General features: G+C 39.9%; 1 pseudogene; it reads left to right on the forward strand.

Moving 5' to 3' along the window:
• Positions 1–991: 991 nt before the first annotated feature.
• LOC121458709 lies at positions 992–1,237 on the forward strand (annotated as a pseudogene).
• Positions 1,238–13,687: the final 12,450 nt, after the last annotated feature.

A 13,687-nucleotide genomic window follows, 5' to 3' on the forward strand; every position in this document is an offset into this window, starting at 1 on the left:
TCTATAATTTATCTTCGGTTTTTCTCACTTTCCCCAAGTACCAAATTTAGAACTAAAATCCAGGCATCTCAGGGTCATTCATCACAACGAAACTATACAACTCTGTTGAAAAATTTGGTAAAAACCTTAAATTTGGTAAAAATTCTTAACGTCTTAGGAAAGTTGAAGTCTGGCTAGGTTTAAATAACTTAGTAATTGCTAATGACTTCTGAGGATGCTGCACTGTAGGTCAGAGGATGACAACTTGGCCTCCCCTCTCCCCATCCTCCACATCTGTCCAAACAACACACAGGAGATCCAGTCCCTCTTCTCAGTGACAAGGTACCAGAAATGAAGAAGACACACATAAGAAGGCGCACACCAGCAAGAAATGGAAGAGACAGTCATCTCCTCTTTCTGGCTTCAGGAATCCTAAACTTAGATGAAACGAGGCAGCACCAATTAATCATTGGATTTATTTTCTTTTCTTCTTCCTTCCTTTCTTTCTTCTTTTGGATAGCATAGCGTTATAAGGAACAAATGAGCACATCTTCCCACATTGAATTCAGGCCAGTAGAGTCCAGGATCTGCTGCTCTTGCTCGCAGTCCTCCGTGGAAACCCTTCAGGCGTTGCCACTTAGCGCATTCTCCCAGACTCTGGTCACCTCACCAACACGCCTCTTGTTCAGAGACACATTTTTGTTTTCTACCCAACCTTAAAAGGTGCTATTTCTGGGTGTCTCTGATATTTTAAGCAATGTCATGGTTGAGAGAAACATTAGTCATTTTAATTTCCAAGAAATATTGTAGTCCAAAAAGTTCAACTGATACAAATCAGTACACGGGCAATGTGACAAGAAACAACTATTCTCTGGAAAATTCAAATTATCAAATTGTTACCAAGTAAAAGGTTCTTTTTGAGACTTTGATTTTTCGGGATCTTGGCAAGGGTAACAAGGCAAATTTGCACCAAAGCAGCATCTTTGGTCAACACAGTTACATCTTCTCTGTGATGTTGCCCTTGACCAGAAACACACTAAGCCACCTTCAAGTCTGAAGTAGTCAGCAAGCGATGGCAAGGGCAGAACCGCCAAAAAGACACCTAATTTCCATGAAAACTATGGAAATCCTGTATTAACAGGTAGAGAGAGGTCTTGTCTGTGCTTTTACATGGACATATACAACAACAGAAATCCGAATAGAATAGAACCTGTCACTTGTTGGCCGAGTCACCCCAAATGAATGGAGAGATGAGTAGTCATGCAATAATCAGGAAATTGTTTCAAAACCACCTTATAAGTGATGCCAAGGCAGAGTCATATACTCGTTAAAACATATTAAAGAAAGTAAAGTACCTTGGAAACCTTCATAAAAAGGTTCTTTGAAAGGAGACTAGTAAAAGGGAAATGGGATTCTAAGTGTTTTCATGGGAGGAACGAGATACAAGACAGGGGATGAGAGAGTAATGCTGACTGGGGCTGGGAAGAAAGAGATCATAGGGTACTTTGGACCCCAGAGGGCTGTTCTTGTTCTTGTGCCGTTGCAATGGTACAGACAAGCTAGAAATGTGGAGGAACATAGAAAATAATTGGCCCTGATGCTCATAATGCTGTGTCAAGCATTTAATTCAATTCACGACTGAAACTGACTCTCTCTCTTTCAATAGACAAAGGAGCGAATAGATGGTATTTTTAAAACAGAGAAAAGAAAAACTGTCAGATCATTTCCTGACTTCAGCACTGTTGCTTGTTGCTAAATTAACAGAACACTTCATACGTGAACAAATTATCAAGTCCTTAAATATAATTATGGTATATTTTAAAATATCAGTTCTAATTATATTTTTCTTTGACGAAGTAATTATACTTCAAGAAGCTGTGATCAGAACAATGTTTTTGCTGCTGGATCTTGGAGCAGAAGGTAGAAAAGGTGCTTCCGACTGACTTGCAAAGAGCAAGCTGAACTTCCCACAACCTTTGTGCCCAGCCTTATGAAAGAAAGGCTTAAAAATAGACTCCCAAGCCCAAATTCTAATCTTCTTTCAAGTCACTCATTGATTTGTAATTGAATGTTCTTTAGGACAATGGCGGTCACATACTGTAGACTGCTTTTCCCTCCATGGGTTTGTTTTCTGTGTATTTAAAATCACAGGGTTCTGCCAAGAGTGTTTTGCTATTAGTCCAAAACAAATGAAGTGAACCTGAGGTTTTTTTTTTTTTCCCAGAGGAAGCAAAACAGTGGCCTCAACTGGTATTCTTGGCTTTGAATTTTCTAACAATTTGTCTTCCCAGAAGTCTACAACTACAGTTTTCTTTCTGAGGTCTCCAGCCCTTTCCACTTTCCCTCCCCTACCCCAACTTGTATATTAATGAGTAAATATTTCACTGCTCACCTGTATGGATTCATTTCTTGTCTCTCTGCCCTGAAACTGTTCTCTTGGGATCCTATCTGAATTGCTTACAAAACCCTTTCCCACAAAGATTTAGCAGCAGCCAACAACTACTGAGTCTTAACGTGCCTCCACTTTACACTTCTGTTAGTTTCTCATTCCCCATGAGGGGAAACTGTCTATAAAATGCAAATACACAATGAATAAACCAAAGCATATAGACGAACTAGTGAATTCACCAATGTAGACTTTTTTCCCCTTTATATTTAGGAAATTTTTAAATGAAGTTCATTCAGAGCTTAGGTGGTGAGGGAGACAACATGGAATAATCTATGACTTTAGAATCAGGAAGGTAGTTATGGAGAACGGTAGAAGGAACAAAGTTCACATTGGTAGGAAAAGGGTAGGAGAGTGGAGATAAGACACAGCCTCTCACCCCTCCAAAGATGCAATCTGCAAGGCTATATTTATATGCATGTCTCACTGAGAAAGACAGGGAAGTACTGAGCATGCCAAGATCCATAACACTTTGGCACTTGTAGGTGAATCTAGATCATCGAATAAGCCTCTTCAGGTGCTCCCAGGTTTGATGTTGTCTGTGGAAGACAGAAAAAACTGAGGCTGACACAAACCTGCAAGAAGAGATAGAGGAGGGGTTACGTACAGAGCTCAGAAATTTTATCCCCGACCAATAGCAAATTGCTGGCCAGTATATCAATGATTCATAAATAATATCAAGATTCCTGACCAAATCACCCCCAGTCCTGCTCCACTGGAGACTACAGTGAAAATGAGCGCTAAGCAGGGACAGGAGGGAAGCATCTTAACACTGCGGTGTCGCAGGAAAAGAGCACTAAGGTGTAGACATGTCCATCTTGCTGTACGGTTCCTGATCATCTTAAGAAAATGAGTCATCTCATTTTTAAAGACTTCTATAACATCTAGAGGTTTTGCCGCCTTCTAAACGTCCAGAGGTACTTTGTGCACAGGAGGACAACTATAAATGACTCTCTGATGAAACCAGCAACACAGTATGACCTGTGCCTCACAAGCCAAGCTTGGCGAAGATAATGCTACAATTCAAAAGACATCTTACTTTATTCTCCTCTGATATTTCTGAAAGGTTTACGTTCATGAGAACTGGGAAGAATCCCTATCATTCATTGTTTAATAGTCTAGCCAGGAAGAGCCTTGCGTGCACCTAATTGCATTCACTCTTCATTGCAAACCAAAGCTCTAAGCCCCCTGATTTATTGCATTGCTTTAGTGTGGTCTGTGAGTTGGACCTTTATCCAATAGTCAAATAACTAGGCCATATATTTTTTTCCTTATAGCTAGGCCTAAAAAGGAACAGTTTTCTCTTTATGGGTATCACAAGTATTAGATATAATAAGAAAAGTAAAGCAGATTTGGGGACTACATTTTATTTTTTACATATTCTGAGAATCCTAAAGTAAGTCTTGACTAATTAACTTTTTTTTCTTTTTATTTGCCCTCCAAAAAAAGTTATTGACAGGGAAGCAGATCAATTATGTAATTAAGAAACATTCAATGAGGCAGGTTCTAGGGATACCAGGCCATCCTAAAGACATAAATCAGAATCCATGTGAGCATCCTGGAGTCAGCAAACGTCTCCAGGGAACAGTGCAGCAAATGGAAACTTTGATGCATTAACCAAAGGATTGAGGATCCTTCTAAACAGGCATAAAGCAAAGCATCTTTTCTAGGGTCCCCACATATGCATTACAAAGTATGGTGCTTGATAGAGTCTCTCTGCCTAAACTGTCTGTCCTTAGAAATCCCCAGACGCCTTGCCTATTACCTGTGCTCCTTGGGATTTCTCTCTTACTGGAACTCCTGCAAAAGCTAGGAACTCATCCTTCTCTGGACGCTCAGAGAATAGCCATAGAATCTTTCTCAATTATTCTATAGATTCCTGGCTTGTTCTCTTCAACTTACTATTATAGGTACCCGTTTTCATGCTCCTCGGAAGTGCTCGCAGAGTGTGGACCCAGCAGTCATAGCTGAGTAGCTGCTTCTGAAATAATGAATGTAGCAGGACAAAGGATCCACTTGTCTCTCTAAATCTTCTAGTCATCTGGCAGAAAAATCTCCACCAGCCCTCAATGCTCTGAAAAGTCTTTTCTCCCACACTTCAGTGTGCCTTCTACGTGTTTGGTACTATCCACCTCAACAATGTTGCTGGTTGACACTTTTCATTTGCTCTCCTTTCACTTCTATATGCATATGATAGTTCTTGTGGCAGGTAAGTATGCCATTGGACTCTGTTTGCTTAAAAAATGACCAAATGTCAGTAAAATCATGTTTCTACCTTAAAACTTCTTTCTTAAGATTTTGCCGCTGCTGGTACCATTATATAACTGGAAAAATGGGGATGTGGAAGGAAAGAAAGAAGGAAGGAAAAAGATGTGTAGCATTTTTCTTAGAGAGCTATGAACAGAGGTCTACTGAGTCCAGATGGGAACAATAACAAACCAAAACAAGGAGACCACCCAAGTCCATTTTGGTAAAACAGTGAGTTTTGGGGCTACGTACAAGGATATGGGTGAGGGGTTACTAGCAGGAGCAGCCATGATTCAAGAACAGCTCCCCCCTCAAACCCTCACTCTAGCTCACAAAAGATGGAGCTATTGTGGTCACTGCACAACTTTTAGGTACTTCAATAGGTCAGAAAGTCTCTTCCCAGCAGCTCAGTTGGGCTGAGATTTTTCTAAGCAACTGCTTAGCTGGGTATCTCTGGACAGTCCTTGTTGCTTGTCTAAGTTTGGGGAGGTAGGGCCTAGTAAATCTATTTGGTTTCAGGATCTTCCTGCAACCTCAGTTACTTCCTGCAAACTCAGTACTTATACTGAGTACTAAGTAGTTAAGAGCTTCTCTTTAGAAACTCCTGAGTCTTCAGAGATTCCCTGCAAGATGGAATATATAACTTAGGGGAAAATATTATGTAATCGGGGAGGGGAGAGCGAGAGATTAAAAGAGGAAGAGAGAGGAAAGTAGACAGAGACGGGAAAGAAATTGAATCCTACTGTGATCTGCTCAAGTACTACAGATTATAATTTCTAAAATTGAGAAAAAGATGACTTTCTATTTTGAACCAAGTTGTATGAGGTTTCCGTTTGTTGTTGTGGATTTAACCTTCATGTCACGTTTTACCCATCCAAAGGATTATAGTGTTGGTATCTATTCTCAACAATAGAACAGTAACTAACAAGACTATAGACGAGTTTGATAAAATATCACATGTGTACATTATGTACACTATTTTAAGAAACACGTCTATAAGCTAGTAGCAACTTGCTTTGTGGGTACTGAAAGATGCAGAGGAGGGGCTCTGTGTTTCTACATTATAGAGCTGTAGATCTACAAATATAAGACGTTTCAATTAGTCAAAGCAAAAACTGAAATGTAAAATGGGTAAAGAAGTCCCAAACGTCTGTGATAGACTATGTAGCCACATTCATACATGAAACAGAAAGCTACTGGTCACTTAGGACAGAAGGGAGAAGGGTAACGTCATGCATCTCCATACCTGAGTGCACAAAGACTTCCTTGTCCTGGAACAAAATGCTCTGTACATAAAACAATCAAGAGTTTTGAAAACAAATTTACAAATCGAAAAGGAGGGCTGAGCTACTGCAAATTATGGACCACAGCGGTCATTGAGGATCTCTTTAAGACAACTCAGCTTTCCCTCTACATAAGGAAGGCCTCAAATAACAAAGTTTAATGGTGCCACATTTAAAGGTGATGTTAACTTCTATAATCGATTATTGTAATAGAACAACTTAGCCAGATGCCAGCTTTCAAGCTATTTAATGTTATCATAATTCCTAATATTTATATAGAGTAAGATAAAACTTTTTGCTGTTTCTGATACTAAAATAGAAATGAGTTTAATAAAAACAGGACATTAAATTTCATCAAAATTGTTCATCACTAATCTATTATACTGAAGCTCATTCATTCTAACATTCAGAGGAAAATGATAACCAGGCATGATCCAATCATGCCTATAATCCTAGCACTCAGCTGGTAGAGGCAGGAGAATTGCTACAAGTTGAAGGTCGATGTGGGCTACATAGAATGTTCCAGGTCTTTCAGGGCTATATCCTCTAAGGGAACAGGGGAAGGAAGAGAAAAGGATAGAGGAGAGGGGAGAAAGGATGGGAGACAGAGTTAAATAGTTCTATGTACAACATGATATATTAATATTCGTTATTAAATAGTTCTATATATGACATGACACATTAATATTCATTATTAGTAATAGCATAAACATTTCTTTACAATGTTTTGTTAGTATTGACCTGCCAAAATTCTATAATAACAAGCTGAGTAGCATTGCGAGGTTATTTTTAATATCTAGGCAACAATGCCTGGGGCCAAGAAAGTAGTCAAATTGCTACTCTAGTTCAATGAACAATGAAAGCCTTATTTCTCTTTACCAACCTGTGACAGATTTTATGAAACTGGTTTATGTCTCATCAAGTGTTATTCTTCAACACTGTAGATCAAGTGTTTCTTAAAAACGCAGGTAGTAGGTATGAAGAGCAGGAAAAGCAAGGTCATTTATAAAACCAAACTCCAGGGCTTTTGGTAGTCTCCATATTTGCTAGGGTTGATCTTGATTCCTAGGGAGAAAGGTTTATTTCTGTCTTCTGAGGATCTAACAAATGAACATTTCTGTTAGTATGATACACATATTCTATTTATGGTAAATGATTAGTAGGTCCAAATATTCCATATCATTTATGAATATTAATATTTTAAGTAAATATTAATGAGAAAAATACTGTAAAACAGGGAGAAGTCAGGACTTAGCGAGGAACTAGAAACCGTTCTGGCACACAACTTATCTAGAGACAGATAAAGTGCTGGGAATTGTTAGAACGGCCTAAGGAGCAGCTATTATTCAAACACAGAGAATTGTCGTGCTAAGTAACATTTCAACCGTGCTGGGCTGAGGATCACACCACAGGACGTGGAGCACGGAGACAGACAGCTGCCACCAGAGCTGGGATCTTCACAGCCCGCCCCGCCTGATCATAGGTTTGCGCCATCAGCAAATTGTGCTCTGGCAGGCGACCCCGAGCTGCAGGAGTTCTGCCATAAAGGGATTGTCTGCAGCAAGATCAACAATTCAGGTGGAAACCGAAACACTGACTTCCATAGTGGTTGCACAAGATTGCATTCCCACCAGCAATGGATGAGGGTACCCCTTCCTCCACAGCCTCTCCAGCAAAGGTTATCGTTGGTGTTTTTGACTTTAGCCATTCTGACAGGTGTAAGATGATATCTCAAAGTTGTTTTGATTTGCATTTCCCTGATTGCTAAGGAAGTTGAGCACGACCTTAAGTGTCTTTTGGCCATTTGAACTTCTTCTGTTGAGAATTCTCTGTTCAGATCAGTGCCCCATTTCTTAATTGGGTTAATTAGCATTTTAAAGTCTAGTTTTTTGAGTTCTCTATATATTTTGGAGATCAGACCTTTGTCTGTTGCGGGGTTGGTGAAGATCTTCTCCCAGTCAGTAGGTTGCCTTTGTGTCTTAGTGACAGTGTCCTTTGCTTTGCAGAAGCTTCTCAGTTTTAGTCGGTCCCATTTATTCAATGTTGCCCTTAATGTCTGAAAAAGCATGGGATAAAACTGGACTCTCTGAACATGGCAAACAATGAGGGCTGATGAGACGCAAAGGACAATGGCACAGGGGTTTGATCCTACGTAATGTGATGGCTTTGTGGGAGCCTAGCCAGTTTGGATGTTCACCTTCCTAGATATGGACGGAGGTGGGAGGTCCTAGGTCTTACCACAGGGCAGAAAACCCTGACTGCTCTTTGGACTGGAGAGGGAGGGGGAAAGGAGTGGGGGGAGGGGGAGAAGGGTGGGAGGAGGGGGCATAGGGTGGGAGGAGGGGGAGGGAAATGGGAGGCTGGGAGGAGGTGGAAACTTGTTTTTCTTTTTTTTTTCTCCTTTTCTCAAAAAAAAGAAAAAAAAAGAAAACACTATTTTATTTCATTTCAGGAATATTATGTGAAAAAAAAAACAATTCAGGTGGAGAGGCTTGCAGCCTTGGTAGGACAGGGGGGCTCTCGAGAAGACGCTGAAACCAGTACATCTGCATCAGGTACGCAAATCTAGTGTCAGCTGAAATTCTGGAATGGCCAACGATACTTTCTTCATGGTTGATCACAGAGTCACGTGATACCACGTGGAAAGAACATTATTCTGAGCCTATTGGCTGTGTGTGTATATGTCTGTGCACAGGTTCAAATGAATTGTGAAAAATATTATCTATAGCCGGGCGGTGGTAGCGCACGCCTTTAATCCCAGCACTCGGGAGGCAGAGGCAGGCGGATGTCTGTGAGTTCGAGACCAGCCTGGTCTACAAGAGCTAGTTCCAGGACAGGCTCCAAAACCACAGAGAAACCCTGTCTCAAAAAAATATATATATTATCTATAGCTAGGGTTTCTTTTTTATTGTTTGTTTTGTTTTGAGAACATGAGTTTCTCTACAGCAAGGCTATCCTCAAACTTTCAATCCTCTTGCCTCTGCCCCCCAAATGCTGAGGTTACAGATGTATGACAACTATATATTTAATTTGTTGTCTGTCAAGGTTAAGAAAAAATAACAACACAAAAGAGCTTTGCTCAGTTATTAAACTATAATTTTATACACACATAAACAATAATGCAATTGAATAAAATGACAAAACAGGAGCTTCTAAGAAGAAAATACTGCCAGCCCCCTCTCCTCACTATGGCTGAGGAAGAAGAGTGTTTATGAGTTTGCATGTTAGGCTCTGAGAAAGCCAGCCTGACAACATGTCAGTTTTCCTGACCTAAGATAGTAATGTAACTCTTTTCCTAGTAAATTTTGAAGATTGTATTTTAATTATATTTATGTGTTTCTGTCTGGTGTTATGTATGTGCGTGTGTAGTCCAGAGACAGTGGATCAGATCCTCCAGGAGACAGAGTTGTAGGGGTTTGCGAGCCACCCAACAAGGACTCTGGGGATTGAACTCAGGCCCTCTACAAATGCAGTATGTGTCCTTACTACTGAGCCATCTCTCCAGCTCCCTGGTCTAGCTTGGAAGTGGGAGAGACTATGCTGCTACCATCTTATAGGTCTGTTTTGAAGGTGAAATAAGATCATGATGTATTTTAGGCTTCCAATTTCTTCAGTTTCAGGATATATATTGTATGTTTTGTATATTAGGTTCTTGCTACTATAACTGAGTAGCTAAAATAACTTACATGAAAAAAAAAAAACACTTTAAATCACGTCTCTGATGGTCCCAGGCTGTGATGTCATGACATTTGGCTCTGAGTGAGGCTTCATGAGAAGGAACATAGCAGGTTCCCACTGCTTGCCTCAAAAACCAAGAGGCAAAGGCAAGAGTTGTGTGAGCTGAGACACTAAATATCCTTCAGAGGCACATCACAGATGGTTCAGGACCCTCCCACTAGAACTGACTACCTAAAAGTTCTCAAAGTGCTACCCTGGGGACACAGGGACATATCCCAAACCATAGCAATTCCTAAAATTTGTAATAATTTCATTTTTTAAAACTCGATTACATCTTTGTAGAAGAATAATTACCACTCCCAGGCAACCACAGTATCTATTTTCCAGTTTTCACTTCAGTTGAGGTCTGGGTTCTTTGTGTAATACAACTGAGTTTTTCATAGGACTTAATGTTCCTAAAATGATTTCAAACAAATCTCATTAGTCTGAAGCTTTGGTGGTAAAAAAAAGTAATTGTGGCCTTTAATCCCAGCACTCGGGAGGCAGAGGCAGGCGGATCTCTGTGAGTTCGAGACCAGCCTGGTCTACAAGAGCTAGTTCCAGGACAGGTTCCAAAACCACAGAGAAACCCTGTCTCGAAAAACCAACCAAAAAAAAAAAAAGTAATTGTGCAAAAACTATTTTAAAGTGAAGTATTGCTGGTGTGTCTAGTTTATGAGTGTATAAGTGTAATATATTTACAAAGACTTCCAACTTATTTTCAATGGATACTTAATATCAGAAAATATAATCCATTAAGAAAAGAACATGAAGCTGGAGGTGTCTAAAGACTAAGGAAACTCAAGTACTGGTTAATTTGCTTTATCACAGCCCTGGCAGTGTTCTAGAGAGGCATGAGCATGTCTCTGAAGGGCTGGCAGAAGGACACCGCATAGGGTTGATTTTAAGAGTGACAAATGCATTTCATCAAATAGAATTAGTTTAAAAAATAGAACCTACAAATAATGCAGATCACCGACATATGCCCTGGATCAAAGGAAGGTGAGGGTGACCCTGATTCTCTGAAAGTCCTTAGGAATCCAGTTGCACTGATAAATCTTTAAAAGTTAATCAAGAGCACCTCCCTCGTGAGAGGGCATTTAAAGGAACAGGAGAAATGTAAACCTGAGGAAATACGATCCCATTCTCTGTCTTAGGAACGGTCTCGCACTGTAGCTATTATAAATGAGTGAAGTTGAGAACAACATTCCCGCTGCCCTTTTGCCTGCAGAACACAGGGCTCTATTGGAAGCGGTGGGCATGGAATATTCACAAAATCTCACCATTTGCCACTTCCCACAAATCATAACTCATATCATAAAAATATGGATAAATTTTAGTTATATTCTTTTAAAAGCACATTGCACAATAATGATTCCCCTCCTCGAATCCCTTCCAAATCTTCCCACCTTCCTAATCATTCCAATTTATGCTCTTTTCTTTCTCTCTCTTAAAAAAAAATAAAATAAAATAAAAATGAAAAACAACAAAAAAACATGCTGTAAAACCTCTTAGATACATCTCTGTGTTTAAATACTTGCTCAATTCTGATTTAGTTTCCAAAGCGATTTTCTTTTAATCTTTCTCAATCAGCTCCTTTTTGTATGAGAATTTTGAAAACAAAAGATGCCACGATAACTTCCTGCTGGCTGGTTTTAATCGCTCACCCTAAGCAAGCAAAGGAGCTTTCTACACACTTGTGCTGCACCCCTGACTGTGTGACAGTGTCCCCATCGCACTTGAGGTCACCTTCACAGTGACCACACAGACTCACACACATCTGCATCCTCTCCGTGGACTGTCCTTTGCATGTAGCGTCTGCTTAATACTAAACTCAGGGATATTCTTTCCCACTCTACATCCCTAAAGATCCAGACAGACAGGTTTAGTGGTAGATGACAGACGGATGGATGAATGATGGATGGATGGATGGATGGATGGATGGATGGATGATGGATGGATGGATGATGGATGGATGGATGGATGGATGGATGATGGATGGAGGATGGATGGATGGATGGATGGATGGACGGACGGACAGATGGATGATGGATGGATGATGGATGGATGGATGGATGGATGGACGGATAGGACAGTTTAGAAAAATTAGCTTACTGGCTATTATGGTGCCTAAAAATGCTTTAATATAGAAAGGTTTTACATTTATTTATTATTTGTTTATTTATGATGTGCTCCAGAAACAACTAGAAACTCAGATGAGGACGAACCTCCCATTGAAAAGAAAACTCTCAGGTGATCTGGTGTAGAAATCTTTGGACACTTTGAGAAACAATGGATGAGAATGGAAACGTTTGGTTAATTAACTGATGGTTGTATTTTCTGAATGGAGACTCAGTTAAAGTGCCGTCACTAAGATCACAAAATGGAGACTCTGGTGTAGAGAGTAGAGGTGGAGAATAAATTAACAACTGTAGAATCTGGAAATCTAATGTCCATATGGAAGAAGGAAAAGCCTTTAGGGGGGAAGGAGGTCTGGTTTGTCTAGTTCACCTCTGCACTGCTTTTGGTCCATCTAGGCCACCACTTAGCCTTCCAGACTCAGAACAGTCTACTCTGGACCTCCTGATTCACACTTCCAAAATCAATGCTTTACCAGCATTCATTGCTGCAGTGGGCTGACACCTAAAATTTGGCACCCATAGTCCTTCCTTCTTTCCATTTCCTCTTCCTCCTTTTCATATGGAGTTAAGTGCAAAGTACATAATTCTTTCAAATCCTAGACATATTTCTACTTTGAAAAAAAGTGCACAAGTTTCCAATTCTGTAACTAATATTTGTAGTGTATGGAAACAAATTCATGTCTAAAATGGCTAGGCTTTATTAAACACACACATGCTATCACAATAATCTGAATGTCTGAGTGGTATTCAGATCTTCACTCTATAGTTGAGAAAACTGTCATTAGCTTAGAAAGTTAAGAAGTTTGCTTTAGGCCTCAAAATCAGCACACAGAAGAAGCATCCTAGGTGACCAAGGTCATTCTCTCGGCCATTAAACTGTTCTGCCTCCCCACAGATACAAGACACGGGCATCCAAAGAACGCCTGGTCCAGGGCTTCATTAACACTGAGGTGATCATCATGGTTTTATCTCCTCTTAACTTATTACTTACAAGGTTATTTAAGCCCTTTAAAATATTAAATATTTAATTAGTCCCATTACAGCATTTCCCTGAGGCAAATAGTTAGCCCATATAATTGTCATGTTGGTTAAAAAGAAGAACAAAGGGAAGCTTAGGCATAAATTAACAATAATAAAGCAGGCCATTACATTTCATGCCTGGACATTAACACGGATAACTCCCTTCCAATAAACTGTAAAGGTGATTATTAAAATCACTTTTTTTAGATGACCTTACTGTTCACACTTTAACTGGGTCTCCACTCGGCCAAAACGGCCAGTCAATTCATTAAAGTTAAGATGATCACTCCCAAACGTTCATCAGAGAATGGCCTAAGGTTTTCTCCCAAACAGAGACTTTTGTCCTCGTGAATCATGGTTCCACTTTCTTAACAAACCTTTGGAGATGCTTCCAAAACCTTAGGAATGTGTTCTTGTTTGTAACAATACATGGAGAGCATTGTTTTGGAATATTATCTTAACTGGGCAAAGATGTGCTACATTTGTTTATGCTGTGGAATATTACCTTAACTGTGTAAAGGTGTGCTACACTGGTTTACACTGCATTTGTTTAATTATGCAAAGATGAGTTGAACAATGTAAGGATCTGTTGTGTTTGTTATACCTTGGCTGCCTAAGGCACCTGATTGGTCCAATAAAGAGCTGAATGGCCAATAGCTAGACAGAGAAAAGATAGGTGGGGTTGGCAGACAGAGAGAAAAAGAGAGACAGCAGACATGCCCTGGGCCAGCCAGGCAGCCACCAGCCAGCCAAACATGAGAAGCAATGAAAGTAAGATATACAAAAGGAAGAAAGGTAAAACACCCCAGGGCAAAAGGTAGATAAAGAGAAACAGGTTAATTTAAATTTTAAAA

The sequence above is a fragment of the Microtus oregoni genome, unplaced genomic scaffold, assembly GCF_018167655.1.
Source record: "Microtus oregoni isolate MIOR12 unplaced genomic scaffold, Mior012 000018F_ref0000195, whole genome shotgun sequence".
In the NCBI taxonomy this organism is placed as follows: Eukaryota; Metazoa; Chordata; class Mammalia; order Rodentia; family Cricetidae; genus Microtus; species Microtus oregoni.